This window comes from Heptranchias perlo, chromosome 7, assembly GCF_035084215.1.
Source record: "Heptranchias perlo isolate sHepPer1 chromosome 7, sHepPer1.hap1, whole genome shotgun sequence".
NCBI lineage: Eukaryota > Metazoa > Chordata > Chondrichthyes > Hexanchiformes > Hexanchidae > Heptranchias > Heptranchias perlo.
In genome coordinates, this window is record NC_090331.1 from 86099493 (window position 1) to 86116462 (window position 16970).

The window sequence follows — 16970 nt, forward strand, 5'->3', positions numbered from 1 at the left end:
GAGTACAAAAGCAACTGGTTCGGCCTCACCTGGAGTATTATGTGCAATTCTGGGCAGCACATTTTAGGAAGGATGTCGAGGCTTGAGAGGGTGCAGAAGAGGTTGACGAGAATGGTACCAGGGATGAGTGACTTCACTCGTGGAGAGATTAGAACAGAGAAGGTTAAGGGGAGATTTGATAGGTGTTCAAAATCATGAAGGGTTTTGATAAAGTAAATGAGGAGAATTTGCTTCCAGTTGCAGAAGGGTTGGTAACTGGAGGGCACAGATTTAAGGTGATCGGCAAAAGAGCCAGAGGCGACATGAATCATTTGCAGCGAGTTGTAATGATCTGAATGCAGTGCCTGAAAGAACATAAGAACATAAGAAATAGGAGCAGGAGTCGGCCAATCGGCTCCTCGAGCCTGCTCCGCCATTCAATAAGATCATGGCTGATCTGATCCTAACCTCAAATCTAAATTCATGTCCAATTTCCTGCCCGCTCCCCGTAACCCCTAATTCCCTTTACTTCCAGGAAACTGTCGATTTCTGTTTTAAATTTATTTAATGATGTAGCTTCCACAGCTTCCCGGGGCAGCAAATTCCACAGACCTACTACCCTCTGAGTGAAGAAGTTTCTCCTCATCACAGTTTTGAAAGAGCAGCCCCTTATTCTAAGATTATGCCCGCTAGTTCTAGTTTCACCCATCCTTGGGAACATCCTTACTGCATCCACCCGATCAAGCCCCTTCACAATCTTATATGTTTCAATAAGATCGCCTCTCATTCTTCTGAACTCCAATGAGTACAGTCCCAATCTACTCAACCTCTCCTCATGTGTCCACCCCCTCATCCCCGGGATTAACCGAGTGAACCTTCTTTGTACTGCCTCGAGAGCAAGTATGTCTTTTCTTAAGTATGGACACCAAAACTGTATGCAGTATTCCAGGTGCCGTCTCACCAATACCTTATATAACTACAGCAATACCTCCCTGTTTTTATATTCTATCACCCTAGCAATAAAAGCCAACATTCCATTGGCCGCCTTGATCACCTGCTGCACCTGAAAAATATCTTTTTGATTTTCTTGCACTAGGACCCCCAGATCCCTTTGTACTGCAGTACTTTCCAGTTTCTCGCCATTAAGATAATAACTTGCTCTCCGATTTTTCCTGCCAAAGTGCATAACCTTACATTTTCCAATATTGTATTGCATCTGCCAAATCTCTGCCCACTCACCCAGCCTGTCTATATCCCCTTGTAGGTTTTTTATGTCCTCCTCACTCTCTACTTTCCCTCCCATCTTTGTATCATCTGCAAACTTTGATATGTTACACTCTGTCCCCTTCTCCAAATTGTCAATATAGATTGTAAAGAGTTGGGGACCCAGCACCGACCCCTGCGGAACACCACTGGCTACAGGTCGCCAGTCCGAGAATGTACCATTTATCCCAACTCTCTGCTTCCTGTTAAATAACCAATCTTCCACCCATGCCAGAATATTACCCCCAATCCAGTGATTCTTTATCTTGAGCAATAATCTTTTATGTGGCACCTTGTCGAATGCCTTCTGGAAGTCCAAATACACTACGTCCACTGGTTCCCCTTTATCCACCCTGTACATTATATCCTCAAAGAACTCAAGCAAATTTGTCAGTCATGACTTCCCCTTCGTAAAGCCATGCTGACTTTGTCCTATTAAATTATGTTTATCCAAATGTTCCGCTACTGTCTCCTTAATAATAGACTCCAAAATTTTACCCACCACAGGTGTTAAGCTAACTGGTCTATAATTTCCAGCCTTCTGCCTACTACCCTTTTTAAATAAGTGTGTTACATTAGCAGTTTTCCAATCTGCCGGGACCTTTGCCGAGTCCAGAGAATTTTGGAAAATTATTACCAAAGCATCCACAATCCCTACTGCCACTTCCCTCAAGACCCTAGGATGTAAGCCATCAGGTCCAGGGGATTTATCTGCCTTGAGTCCCATTAATTTACTGAGTACCAATTCCTTAGTGATTTTAATTGTATTTTGCTCCTCCCCCCCCCTAGAGCCCCCTGTTTGTCCAGTGTTGGGATATTCTTAGTGTCCTCTACCGTAAAGACTGAAACAAAATATTTGTTCAGCATTTTTGCCATCTCCATGTTTCCCACCATTAATTTCCCGGTCTCATCCTGTAAGGGACCTACGTTTGCCTTAGCCACCCTTTTTTCTTTTTATATAACTGTAGAAACTCTTGCTATCTGCTTTGATATTTTTTGCTAATTTATTTTCATAATCTATCTTCCCTTTCTTAATCAATCCTTTAGTTACTTTTTGCTGTCTTTTGAAGACTTCCCCATCTTCTATCCTCCCACTAAGTTTGGCTATCTTATATGTCCTTGTTTTTAGTCAGATATCATCCTTAATTTCCTTACTTAGCCACGGATGGCTGTCATTTCTTTTACACCCTTTTTTCCTCAGTGGAATATATATTTTTTGAAAGTTGTAAAATAACTCCTTAAATAAACACCACTGCTCATGTACCGTCTTACCCTTTAATCTATTTTCCCAGTCCACTTTAATCAATTCCGCTCTCATACCATCATAGTCTCCTTTATTCAAGCTCCGTACGCTTGTTTGAGAACCGACCTTCTCACCCTCTAATTGGATATCGAATGTAACCATGTTATGGTCACTCATTCCAAGGGGATCCTTAACTAGGACATTATTAATTAATCCTGGCTCATTGCACAGGACCAGGTCCAAGGTTGCTTGCCCCCTTGTAGGTTCAGTTACATACTGCTCAAGAAATCCATCCCTAATACACTCAATAAACTCTTCCTCAAGGCTACCCTGCCCAATTTGATTTGTCCAGTTAATATGATAGTTAAAATCCCCCATAATTATAGCTGTTCCCTTATTACATGCCCCGACTATTTCCTGATTAATACTTCTTCCAGCAGAGTTGCAACTATTAGGAGGCCTATATACTACACCCACGAGTGTTTTTTTCCCCTTATTAATCCTTATCTCTACCCAAACTGTTTCATTATCCTGATCCTTTGTCCCAATATCTTTTCTCTGTATTACAGTGATTCCTTCCCTTATTAACATAGCCACCCCACCTCCCCTTCCTTCCTGCCTGTCCTTCCTGATTGTTAAATACCCTGGCATAGTTAATTCTCAGTCGTTGTCACCCTGCAGCCATGTTTCTGTAATGGCCACGAGATCATACCCATACGTAGTTATTTGTGCCGTTAACTCGTCCATTTTGTTACGAATGCTACGTGCATTCAGATAAACAACTTTCAAATATGTTTTGTGACACTTAGTTCCTGCTTTTTCCTTTTTTAACACTTTACCTTTTACTCCATACCTTCTGTCCCTTCCTGATACGCTTTCCTCTGTCTCCCTGCTCAGGTTCCCAACCCCCTGCCACAGCTTTGATGCTGGGTTAATCGCCTTACGCCTTCTAGTTTTCATTTTATCTGTCGTGCCTAAAGTACACTTTCTTTCCGCTGCTCTATGCTTTTCCCTTTCACTTGTTCTTGAACAACTGTTTGTACTATTTGTATTGTAGATTTCCCCTGGGTCTTCCCCTCTCTTGCTGCTCTCAACTTTATTCCCTTCTGGCTCCCCGCTCAGGTTCCCATCCCCCTGCCACTCTAGTTTAAACCTTCCCCAAAAACACTAGCAAACACCCCCGTGAGGACATCTGTCCCGGTCCTGCTCTGGTGTAACCCGTCACGCTTGTACAGGTCCCATCATCCCCAGAACCGGTCCCAATGTCCCAGGAATCTAAATCCCTCCCTCCTACACCATCCCTGCAGCCACGCATTCATCCTGCCTATTTTCCTGTTCCTATACTCACTAGCACATGGCACTGGTGGTAATCCTGAGATCACTACCTTTTGAAGTCCTGCTTTTTAATTTATCTCCTAACTCCTTAAATTCACCTTGCAGGACCTCATCCCTTTTTTTACCTATGTCGTTGGTACCAATATGGACCACGACTACTGGCTGTTCACCCTCCCCCTCCAGAATGCCCTGCAGCCGCTCCGTGACATCCTTGACCCTAGCACCAGGGAGGCACATACCATCCTGGAGTCACGTTTGCGGCCGCAGAAACGCCTATCTGTTCCCCTTACAATGGAATCCCCTATCACTATAGCCCTGCCACTCTTCTTCCTCTCCTCCTGTGCAGCAGAGCCACCCGGGGTGCCCCGAACCTGGCTCTTGCTGCTTTCCCCTGATAAGCCATCTCCCCCAACAGTATCCAAAGCAGAATATCTGTTTGAGAGGGAGATGGCCCCAGGGGACTCCTGCTCTACCTGCCTAGTCCTTTTACTCTGCCTGGCGGTCACCCATTTCCTTTCTGCCTGCGTATTCTTTACCTGCGGTGTGACCACCTCACTTAACGTGCTATCCACGATAGTCTCACATCGCGGATGCTCCACAGTGAGTCCTCCCACAGCTCCAGCTCCGAAAGACGGTTAGCCAGTAGCTGCAGCTGGACACTTCCTGCACACATGGTCGCCAGGGACACTGGTAGTGTCCATGACTTCCCACATAGTGCAGGAGGAGCATATCACAGGTGCGAGCTGTGCTGCCGTGACTTGCCTTAGATTCTTAGACTCTCTTCCCGCTGTCGGCCTCCCCTTTTATACTCTGCTCACCTCTCGGGCTCTCCTGCCTCACCTGTGGGTGGTGGAAGCAGATTCAATAGTAACTTTCAAAAGGGAATTAGTTAAATACTTGAATGGAAAAAATTTACAGGGCTATGGGAAAAGAGCAAGGTCTTGGGACTAATTGGATAGCTCTTTCAAAGAGCCGACACACACACGACGGAATGAATGGCCACCTCCTTTGCTGTACCTACTATGATACAATGAATCATGCAGATCTGCTCATCAGCTGCAAAGGCCTCAAAGCAGTTCACACTTGGTAGAGGAATGGCTAATTCTATTACAGGTGGAAGTTTGTATGTAAATTTTGAGATTCAAAAGTTCTGGTGTTAAATTTTCAGCTTGTAATTTGTATATACATGTAGAAATAGTTCGGCTGAATATTTTTGAGTAATCTTCAAAGCTACAAGGTTTCTGAAACATGCTTTCAATAACAGTGGTTAAGAGTTAGTTATATAAATTCCGCCTAAAGTATGATTAGTGCTGCAGATCGGTGAGTTTATTTTTTGCACAGGAAAGTTTTTGCGTCTGCATTCAGCAATTGAGAGAGCAACTACCACTGTTTTTCAAGGGATTAGATGAAGCTTTTTGGCAATTAATGTGACCATTTACAAAGTCTGAGTGTTAGCAGACTGCTAGAGGTGTGGCACAGCTGGATCCTTCCCAACCACTGAAACTATAAGCCTGACTTGGCTAAACTTGAAATAAAAGTAAGGTAAGCTGTTGGGAAGGCCGAAGCCATTGTCTTTGGTCCCCACTGCAAACTCTTCTCCCTTGCCACTGCCTGAGGCTGAACCAGACCGTTCGCAACCTTGGCGTCCAATTTGACCCTGAGATGAGCTTCCGACCACATATGCGCTCCATCACCAAGACCGCTCCTGTGAAGCGCCTTGGGACATTTTACTATGTTAAAGGCACTAAATAAATGCAAGTTGTTATAGTGGGCAAACTTGCAAGCAGCACTATGGTGTGGCTTCACTATCAATAGTAGCATGGTGTCACTAGCAAAGGTGATAAAGAAAGCTGAGGAACAACATTCAGTTTTCTGGCTTGCAATATGTCCACCTTACTGTTACAAGTGATCTGGATGCCACAGTTCTGCTGTCATCACGTTTACCTTTTAAGGGGCCTTTGTGATTCCAGAGCAGCTGTAATGTTTCCCTGCATGATTACAATTCACTTTTCCATAATGTATTCAATTTATGCCCATGTGTGTTGAGACTGCTGGAGGGGGGAAGTAACCAGTGTAATGCTGATCATCTGATTTCTGTTGTAAAAGATAAACAAAACCTGTAATAACAGCAAAGACAAATAGGCCATTCTTGTCAAAAGTTTCAATAGTGGTAAGTTTTTCATTAGTCTTTGACCCGCTGTTTAAAGTTTAGTTTATAGTAGATCAAAATAATAATTCTCATATGTTATCTTTGTGACGGTGCAGAGTTTCAATTTTAAAGTATCTGAATGCTTGTGAGCTGCAATTTTGTCAAATTTTGAAGAAAAGCACAGTGAATTTTTCTATCATAAAATATAATCATAGAAATCATCAAATAGCACCAAACTGCAGACAAGTTATGTGGTAACTAAACTGCCTTTTATTCTACTTTTTTATACAAATATATCTTTGTGCTGAGGCATTATTGGTTTGAGTTGCCTGTTATCTGGGGCATGGAAGATAGTTGAAATGTTTTTGTGTGGGGGGGAATGGAGAGGAACATCCAGAAATCTCTGAATCCCATGTTGATCATGTCAAAGGTATATTCTTAACTATCACAAATATCACCTTGATCACATGATGCAGATGGTATCAATGTAAGAGAGCAAAATCTGAACATGGGGATTAGTTGTATAAGTAGTTGGATTTTTGAGGTAATCAGACCAATAAATGGTACAAGCAACCTAATATGGATTAGTGTAAAGAGATTAATGGGAGCAAAGATTCAACAGAGGGGCTATGTGTTAAATGGAATAACCTGCAGCATGCTTATCAAGGAAGAGACTTGAGGTGGTTATGGCTAAATCAATGAAGACCGTGCTTGGCTGCAGTTTTTTTTGAGACAAAAACTGAGTATTCTTAGCAGAGAAATAGATTATAAATGGAGAGGTGATATTTTGCTGTGCAAGGCATTAGTCAGCTTGTCTCAAAAGAATGCTGTACAGTTGAAGTCACTGATTTGCAGGAAAGATGTTACTGCCCTTGAGAGAGTAAGGTTGTGAGCAATCAAGATGATTCCAGGTATTGGGAATCTAAGTTGAGGAGGAATAAAAACAGAAAATGCTGGGAACATTCAGTGGGACAGGCATTATCTCCGGAGAGAGAAACATAGGGTTAACGTTTCAGGTTGATGACTTTTCGTCAGAACTGATGGGAAGGAAGTTGGATTTTTCTTGGAAAACAAAAGACTTTGAGGTAACAAATGTTTTCAAGGATAAGGAAGTAATTGACAAAGCTGAGCTTGGCAAATTGTTAGCTATGGCAAAAAATATAACTGCTAGAGAACACAAGGACTGCAGTCGAGCAAAATTTTTTTTTACACAAATGGTAATCTTGATGTCAAGGAACATAATTGAAGTAAATAGTATAAATGTAGAGTCAAAAGACAACTAGATTGAGAGAAGAACAACCAGATGAATAGTTGAGAAGCCAGGTACGTGGGGTTGAGGTCAGGTTAGAAGGGTCAGGCTTTTTGGGCCAAGTGGCCTTTTCCTGTGCCAAAAAAATATTTTTCCAATAAAACTAAAATGATATAGCACATATGATTTATTTCCAGCAGAAATTCTCAGCAACACAATTTTGGCAGAGACCATGAGGTAGAAATTAGCCTGAGCCCGAACAGAGATGCCGAGGCCGGCCTGAAATTGGGCCTTATCTAAATATTCTGGGCGAGGGCCTCCACAGGCAACTCTACCTTCAAGAAGATTGAATTTGAGTCGCAGCGACTTCAGGTAATTCCCAGGGGATGGAGACTAGCGGGAGCCGACCGTGGCTGGCAAGGGTGCTATCAAGCCAGGAAGAGCTCCTCCTGGCACTTGCCATGAAACCTCCCCCTTGACCCCTGCCCAGTTTTATCTCCAGACCCCATGCTGGCTGAGAATGGCTCCCTTCTCTTGGGCACCTGTCCACTAACTCTTCGAATTTGGCAACCATCTTTGTGATGTCAAGACTGCCTGTCCAACATCATGGATGAGTCACATTTTCCTCTGACTGACCATTAGGAAGACAAACTATTGGGCCCCACCACAAACTGCACTATCTCGTTATTTTCTCTTCCTCTCATCATCTACTCACTCAGGCTGAACGAGAAAATGCAAAGCCATGGCGCCCTGTTTGACCCGAAGTTGAGTTTTAAGCTGCTCATCCTATCCACCTAATTTGATTGCTTATTTCTACCTCCAACAGTGCTTGCCTTCACCCACACCCCACCACAAAGCATTGAAAACCATATCTTTTGCATTTATCACCTTGACTTAATTATTCTAATTCTCTCATTGCTGGCCTCTATCTCCACTCTTAATAAATGCTCAACTTGTCCAAAACTGAGCCACTTGTATCCTGTCCCGTACTGTCAGGCTTGCCTATTACCCCCGATCTCAGTAACCTACATTGGCTCCCTCTCCGCAACACATTAAATTTCACATCACCAAGGTTCTTTCAATTGCAATAGGTAGTCGGAGGGAGAGGGATACCATAAGAGGAGATGAGTAATAATTGTGAAAGATTCCCTTCGGTACATAGATTGAAAGATATGTAGATGTGTCCATGAGAACTGACAGGTATGTTGTGTCGCAGAAGCGAGGTGAATGGTTTATTAAAGGGGTATGGTGACATACTTGTAGATCATGTTGGAGCCAATGGCATAGCTCGGTACTGTCCATTGGCCCTTCAGAGTAATTTTGGGTTACTAGAGACAAGGCTTAGGGGAAAGACTGAGATACTACTGATGTCATGTGCAGGCGCAAGGAGGCAGCTTAAGATGGGAGATATGAACACATGGCTAAAGATATGATGTAGCGAGCAAAGTTTTAGTATCTTGGGAGAACTGTAATGCCTTATGACAATGAGGAATCTTGTACTGACAAGATGGATCACATTTAAACAGGAGGGGCTACTGTTATATAAAAAAAGATAGACAGACTGATGGAGGGGTATTTAAGTTGGGGAGTTGGAATATGAAGGCCAGTACAGGAGTAAAAGATAGCCAAGAAGGTTCAGATAGACAAAATCGTGTACACTGGACATGAATACGTTGAATCTAAGGAATTCATGAGTAAGGCAAGGAAGAAGCAACCAGGGAAGAAAAATTCAAACACAAATAGGGGGCAATCAAGTGATTCGAAGGGGGTTATACAAATATGCTTCAACTGTAGCAGCAAGAATTTGCACTGAATATTTGGACATGGTAGGTGTACGCCTCCTGCCAGTTTCCGTTATAAGATGCTAAAGGGTACAAGATAACGGAGATGGTAGAACATGTTCTGTACATACAGAACATATTTTTGGAACTTGCAAAATTTAGTTCAGCTATGTTAAGGGTATCAGACCAATCTTCGTGTCCTCGCATGACTAGATCAGATTTGTACCATATGTCTGATTGATAACCTGCTTCATTTCGCTTGCTCCTGAATGGTCTTAACTTTGAGAAATTTGTTACACACCAAGCCAATCAATATAGTTACGAGCTAACCCAGTAAATGAGCTCCCTCTTGCCACACTTAACCAAAATGAAGTTAGACACAGATGCTGTAACCATTACTAATTTAATCAAACATGTTTTGACACCACTAACATTCTTGTTGGATAAAGCATTAATGTTGCAGAAGGCATTTAGTTAAGCATTGAGGTTATAGTTGGCACTTGTATTAAGTGTTTAGATAGACATTCTCTTCAGCGACACAATATAAATAGCTACAGGTGCAAATGTAATTTGCCACATCTCAGCCATAGCTTGGTCCACTGTGTTTAAGTATAGCCCAATTAGGTTTACAGTTTTGAGTTTGCTGTATGGCTTAGCAAGGTTAGATTTGTGTTTTTGTTGAATTTTACTCACTGTTAAGTAGCATTGAATACTTATGACTTGATCCTATGGTTGATTTTATGGTACTATCGGCTGAGTTCCTTTTGCGCCATATTTTTGTGACCACCATCTTCGTTCTGTCACATTCTGGTGTAGCTAACTTTGTGTATGTGTGTATATATCTATATACTGTATATGGAATACCATATGTACACTATGCTCAGATGTAAGTGTTAAAATACACTTCAAAAATTTTACTTGTCAGTTAAACCTTTTGTTAACCTCAGTTGTCAACTTTTAAAACGCTACTACTGCGGGTTGGGTTCTAAAGGCTCTGAGCATCTTTTTGACGTTTTATCCCTTCCATTGGTTGACCCTTGACTGGCTGTCTGAGTGCCTGATTGCCTTGACTTGGAACTGACTGGCTGAGGAGGGGCCAGGGGTATCTTTTTATACATTAAATCTTACTGCAATAAACCCTTTCCTGAGTTAAAACCTGAGTGTCCAGTTAAAGGTTAACTGGGTCATGGTCCCTTCCAATGTGTCAATAAATTTTGGTCGGCATATGTCACATTATGGATGGTCATCTTTTGCATGGCCAGACCATTTAGTCAATGTTTTGATTTTGTAATAGTCTGTAGCAACTAGTTATAACTGGGGCTATTATGACTTTTTGTCTGTCTTTAATTATTTTCCTATTTATCTCAGGCCAGGCTCCCAAATAAAATGTGTTCTATCCATCAGCTTTTCAGGCTGGTTATTTGACAGTTTAATGCCCTTTGTGGCTCCAGTGTTTCCTCAATTATCTATCTATGGGTCTCTTAGTTTCTCTCCTCTTTTGGTTTCCAATGGGCACTGGCTTTCCCAAGATTCCAGATTTAACCCTTCAGTTTCCCAGAATTAGTAATTTGGCTTAGAGAGCCCACTATCTTGCAGGGTTTTCCTAGAATTCAGTAATATGGTTTGGGAAGCCCACTACGTTACAAAGGTTATAATCTGTTCAGAATCAGTAGATGTAGATGGAGGGGTGAAGGAGTTGCAGTTTTTATAAAGCATGAAGGTTTTGGAAAGGTCGTGCATGAGTGAATGCGAGAGATGCTGAAACTCTCTGGATAGAGTTAACTGAAGGAGACAAAGGGAAACTCAAGGAAATTTACTATAGACACCCAAAATTGAGCCAATCCATGAAAGTTAGGACAGCATCCAGCAAAATTTATGCTTAATGATAGGAAATTTTATCTCCCTGAATAGTAAATGTAGTTTGGATAATACTAGAAGTTAGACTTTTGTTGATGTGGCAAGGGACTGCTGCATGGAGCATGAGGGGACTATAAATGAGGCTGCATTTGACTAATGCTAACCAATAATGAAGACGTTGTGGCAGGAATTGAGGCAGCAGATAAGCAAGTGAATGGTTGGATGTGGAGTCATAAGATTCATGGCCAAGGAAGAGTAAGAAAAGAGCCAAGTGTTAATTTATGCTTATAAATGCATCAAAATATGCAGTACTGCTGAGATGCTTCACTGCACACTGCCCTACTGTAGAAATGAACAGCCATAATTTACTGCATACCATTCTGCTTGATTAAATTGTTGTGAACAAATGAGCCATATGTCGAATACTGCAAATTACTTTTTGCTAAATTAACATACCTCTACAATTGGTTAATACGGGATAATAAACTGTGTAGACTAACTGTCCGTCCCACAATAAAGTGAAATTAAGTGTGTTTTCTGATTAGGAACAGATTCTAATGTTGATCTGCATTGAGATTTAAGTTTCTGTGCCTTACTCAGATTTGTTCAAGCTAAATTTAAAAAAAACTGGAGACAGTCTCTATCTTAAGGATTCTTCAAATTTTGGAGTAGTTGTTTTGAGCAATTTTTAAAAAATAAGGTTTTAAATGCAGACCCATCCGAATTGTGTACTCTTGATTGAGAGGTACTCCATGCAAATTGGTGAGTGGCAAGACAGGCTTGAAAGCATCTGGATAGGTACAAACATATCAACACTCTATATAATCAGAATTGCAGCTTTGGGGACTAGAACAATTTTAGAATCCTAGAATCATACAGCGCAGGAGGCGGCCATTCGGCCCATCGTGCCTATGCTGACTCTTTGAAGAGCTATCCAGTTAGTCCCACTCCCCTGCTCTTTCCCCATACTTTGTTTTAAATTTTTAAAGGATGAAAGTTTTCAAAATTTTTGCTGTTTAACTTGGGGGAAAAAAACGTGAAAATTAATTTGAATAGACTGTAGAAATCAGTGTTTCGTGTGTAAGGGTAAATCTTAGTGGTTTTTTGTTTTCCAGTTTTCCCTTTCTGCTCTCTTGGATGTGTGGCTTTATAAGTGCCTGCAGCCTTCTGGTACTTTGTCCAAGTTAGTATCTTTGTGTGTGTGTGAGCCTTGATGGTGGCTGTGGGGATGTTGTAGTTAAGCCTGATACAGTCCTTACTCCACATCACAGATGCACTTGGAAAGCAATAGTCATTGGGTAGTAATCAGGAGCAGAAACCTCAACCTGATTTCCCCTGGGGCTCAAGGCCATTATAGTGGCATTAGTGGCCCAGTGCTAACCGTCCTATGATCAGCTGACCCAGCAGAGATCAGAGTTTTGAATGAGGAACCTTGTTGACCTGTACACTTCAGTACCACAATACTAAGTCATTAAGGAACAAGTGTTTTTAAAAAGGAGCCTTGAGGATACAGCTGCTAAGTATTCCTTTGATGCCGTGGCTTTTGAAATATTTGCTGAATCACTAGTGAATCTTGTGTTTCCTGGTGTCATTCACATATTGTAGTCTGAAATGAGAAAATTAGTCAGCTATTTTAATATGAAGTAGTAATTGTGAATGGCAAAGGCATCTTTATATTAAGACATTGCCCCTTATTCCTTTTGTTTCAATTACAAATTATATATTGAAGAATTGAGTCCTTTGTGGGCAAATGTTTTTTTCTTAGAAATTTGTACAGTTATCTAAAAGAATTTTTAAGATTTTATTATCCTGCATTTTTCACTTCACTTTTGCTATGCTCTGCCATCATCTGGAACTAAGAGTTGAAATTGAGCTAATTTTATCCAATTAATATTACGATTTGCACCTTTTTTGTTTGCCAGTATATGATAACCTTCATTAACACAGCAGGCAGCTGCTGATTTGGGCTGCATGTGCATTACTTGTAAGACACAACATGAAATGGAAAATGTGCACATTTGTTTGCCTTTGGTGATGACTGTTCTAATTGGGTGATCCACAGGGTAGTACAGTATTGGTAATTGGAAAGGCAATGCTCATTCACCTTGCATCCACCTGCCCAGCTCGGGTGAGAAGAAACCAGGAAGCAGCCGATCCTATTCTCAATTGGGCCATGCTAAAGTGTTCCGAGTCAGTGCTTTCTAACCCATTTCTGTTCACACAGCCATTACTATTCACAGGCTAACAGCTAGCTGTCAATATAAATACATTCATTATCAAAGCTTGTCACAACTCCTATGGACTTGCCACTCATTCAATAGCTATGAAGCATAAATATGTTCCTAAGCAAATGCTTTTAATCTGAAAATCCATCACAGAAAAGTCAGTTTTCTTTTGAAGGTCTAATGTTCTGTTGCACATTTACCAAGTGATATTCTGTGGCCCTTAAGGATTAAAAAAAAAGTTCGAGAAATTTGGTGACATAGCATTTTAGTGTTCCAAGAGCTATACCACAGAGTGGTATGCTTGTACTTAAGCTTGCCTACATGGTGAATTATCATCCTGAACTCATCCTGTATGGTGAGGGCTGGTGCAGAAGTCCAGCATTTCCCTGTAAGGAGGGAACATTAAAAATTAGGGGTGGATCTCCACCGTACACCTGTGGACCTTGTATCCAGTTCTAGAGAAATGTAAGGAGGGAAACAACTTGCATTTATATTGCACCTTCACAGGCCTCAAAGCACTACACAATCAATGAATGAATTAATTTTGAAGTACAGTTAGTTATGTAGGCAAATGTGGCAGCTTGTTATGCACTGCAAAGTCCCACAATGTATAATCAGATTTTTTTGATGGTGAAAGGAGGACTTTTGATGCACTATTTGAGTATGGATCTTTTACATTCACCTGAACAGGTAGATTGCCCATAATTCACTGGTGCAATCTTTCAGATGAGACATCAACTATGTAACAGTACCTCAGCACTGTACTGAAGTATAAGCCTAGATTATGTGCTCAAATCCTGGAACGGCGACATTGGCAAGCGACCTGGGAGGAGGTTAGCTGCCCTCTCCCCACGGTTGTTGCATGGTGTAGGCAGGACAATTAGATTTTTAAAATATGACCAGTTGCTAAATTAATTGAAAATATTTGAACAGTGTAATAGTTAAGTGATTACTTGAAATCACTGTGGATGGGAGTATTGCATTGCTACTCTTGAGGTATGTGTCATGAAATGCCTTTGTGTTGGTTCATGGTGTTGGGATAATTATGCAAGAAGTGCCCAGCTATTGTGGCTGATTATTCCATTTTACTGTATCTTGTGGCACTTTCAAAGAGCTTAGCATAAAAAGAGGAGCTTGTAAGGTATACTCAGTTAACTAGACTATCGATTATTGATGCAGCTCCTTTTTTGGTGATGAATCTTTTGTCCTTGGGTTGATGGGTTTCACCTCCTATTCACATTCAAATCAATAGTTCCTGTTGACCTTCAGAGTGCTGCACTTTAAGATGCTTTAGCCTGTAATTCTGCATATTGAGCTGGAGAAAGAGGATCAAAAATGTAATTTCTAGTGCAGTAAGGTTCTGTACTGAACGTTGTTTAATGCTGTGGTAACTCTCCTATTGCTTAACATTTTGCTACATTATGGAATAGATTTCTTATCTTAATTCCCGAATACCACTAGATTTTTTTGGAAAATAATGCATTGCATTTGGTGAAAATCAGAATGGAGAACATCTAAGGTTTTCAAATTGGTGTTTTACCCACCTAATTCCCTTACTCCAGCTCCCAAACATCCTTCTGGGCTTAAAATTGCTTTGTGTCCATAAGGAAGTGATATTTTATATTTTTTCCTATTAATGTAAATGTAACGTATTTGGTCTTTACAGACACTTGGAAAAACTGTGCCTTTCATTTAAAAAATCTATTGTTATTGTTGACCAAATATGTGGTGTGGCATTTGGTCACTAAATAGTTGGGGATATCATTTTCTGGGTACTCCCAGATCCTGCAATTTCCCCATTGAATGCACCTAGTCCTTGGCTTCTTTATCGACCTCCTTCCATGTCCTCAATCAGGGACTGTCTCACACCAATACTCCCAGAACCTGGCCTCTCCCAATACTACACGACCTGGGACTCCTCCCTTCTGTGCTACCAGAATGCAGAACCTTCAGCCCCAACCACAGTACTAACCAACCCTGGTATAATTCTCTTCCTTCCTTCCCCACTCCTCTCTCCCCAAGTCAGTGGTGCCAGGGACATTCTTCCCTTCCCCCTCCCAAGTGCTGCTATGTCCTGAGACCCCCCTCCCTCGATGTTGACATCTGCCCCCAATGCTGCAGACCTTGACATCTGCCCCCAATGCTGCAGACCTTGAGAGTGCTCCGAGAGCAGCGGTACTGCTGTGACCCCCTTTCTCTTTCACTTCCCCCTTTTTGGATGCTGGGCACTCCAGTTTTGACACACCTTAGAATGCCTCTGCTCCACACTCACTGCTATCACCAGTGCTGCCACCTCATCCCTTCTGTTCTCTTTCTCCACCCCCCCAAAGCAAAGACCCCCATTGCGAGTGCTGACAAACATGTAGCTGCACTAATGGTCTAAGAACTTAGGACTACCTTTACAGTGTTGTCTTACCTCAGGCTCGCCCATTATTACCAAGCCATGCACCCCTCCCAATTATTACCAGACTCCAAGAATCGACCAGTAAATCAAACCATATGTTAAATGCACTTCCTCAGTGCTACCAAACCTTGAGTTCATTCTCCACAGTACAGCCATACACCAATGCAACTCTGCAATGCTAACAAAGCCTAACATCTCTGATAATGGCTCCAAAACCTCACATCCATATCCCCACTGCTAAATCCAATACATGTTGCATGGTATAACACTCCTATGAGACATTAAATCGAGACCCCGTCTGCCGCTGTGGATGGACATAAAAGATCCCACGACACTATTCGAAGAGCAGTGCAGTTCTCCTAGTGACTTGGCCAACATTTATCTCTCAACCAATACCTAAAACAGATAATATGGTCATTTATTTCATTGCTGTTTGTGGAACCTTGCTGTGCGCAAATTGGCTGCCGCGTTTCCTACGTTACAATGGTGACTACACTTCAGAAGTACTTAATTGGCTGCAAAATGCTTTGGAACATCCTGAGGTTATAAAAGTACTCTAAATGCAAATCTGTCTTTCTTTCCTTTTTGTTATAAAATATGACCGACTCAACAAGAACCAGTGCCACAGGGGATCTGCTAGTATGAGAAATGCACAAATACATATAGTAGAAACACCACTTAAATAGGCTCATTTTTAATATCAAAAGGTGTTCAACATCACAATTCTGCAGTTACATTTTGTCCATAACACATCCATGTCAATATTTCTACAAGTCTCTTCCTGCATATCAAAGGAAATTCACCTTCTGCTTCATCTTTAAACAAGGCCAAGCTTTCGAAGTGTATCCTCTTCGCCATCAACCAACATACATATTGGTTCTGGAGAACAGCAATATATCCAAGTATGACTGACCTTCATTCTTTGACACACAAAACCAATCTCCACAGACATTTGAGGCATAAGAGTGTCTACCTACATAACGGCTAAGACACAGGTAACTGAGATTTGCACAAAGCAGGACAGATGCTGATCAAATAATGGCAAATAAAGATTATATTACTATGTAACTGGATCAAGTTCTAAAATTTCATTTTTGCTTGTCATACGTTCCTTATGCTATTTGTAAAGTGGGGTACAGCCTCCATTGTGCATTGCTTTCAGCCAGAGGTTTGGGGTGGGGGGGGGGGTGCGGCAGGTTAGAGGGAACTAAGAGTAGCAGTGTTATCCTTGCTTCTGCACCTTGGAGTTGTGAAGGTGGTCCCAATTGGCAGGCCAATTTTTTTTTAAAAAGGTGCGAAATAGAAGTAACTTCCTCTCAAATGTGACAGTGAATGTTGCCGTCTTCTCCCTCCCTCCCTGCCAAACCCCGGCTTTCCAGAATTACATTGCATACTGAAATATGTATTTTTGTGATTCTTTCACTGTCAATAGAATGTCTTTGTTCTTGGCAGACCTAGAGTGCACCTGGATTCAGATATATGTAC

General features: G+C 41.5%; 1 protein-coding gene across 23 annotated transcripts in view; it reads left to right on the forward strand.

Annotated features, from left to right (window-relative positions):
- Positions 1-16970, forward strand: part of LOC137323928 (poly(rC)-binding protein 3) — a 167301-nt gene that overhangs the window by 48214 nt on the left and 102117 nt on the right. The window lies entirely within an intron of this gene.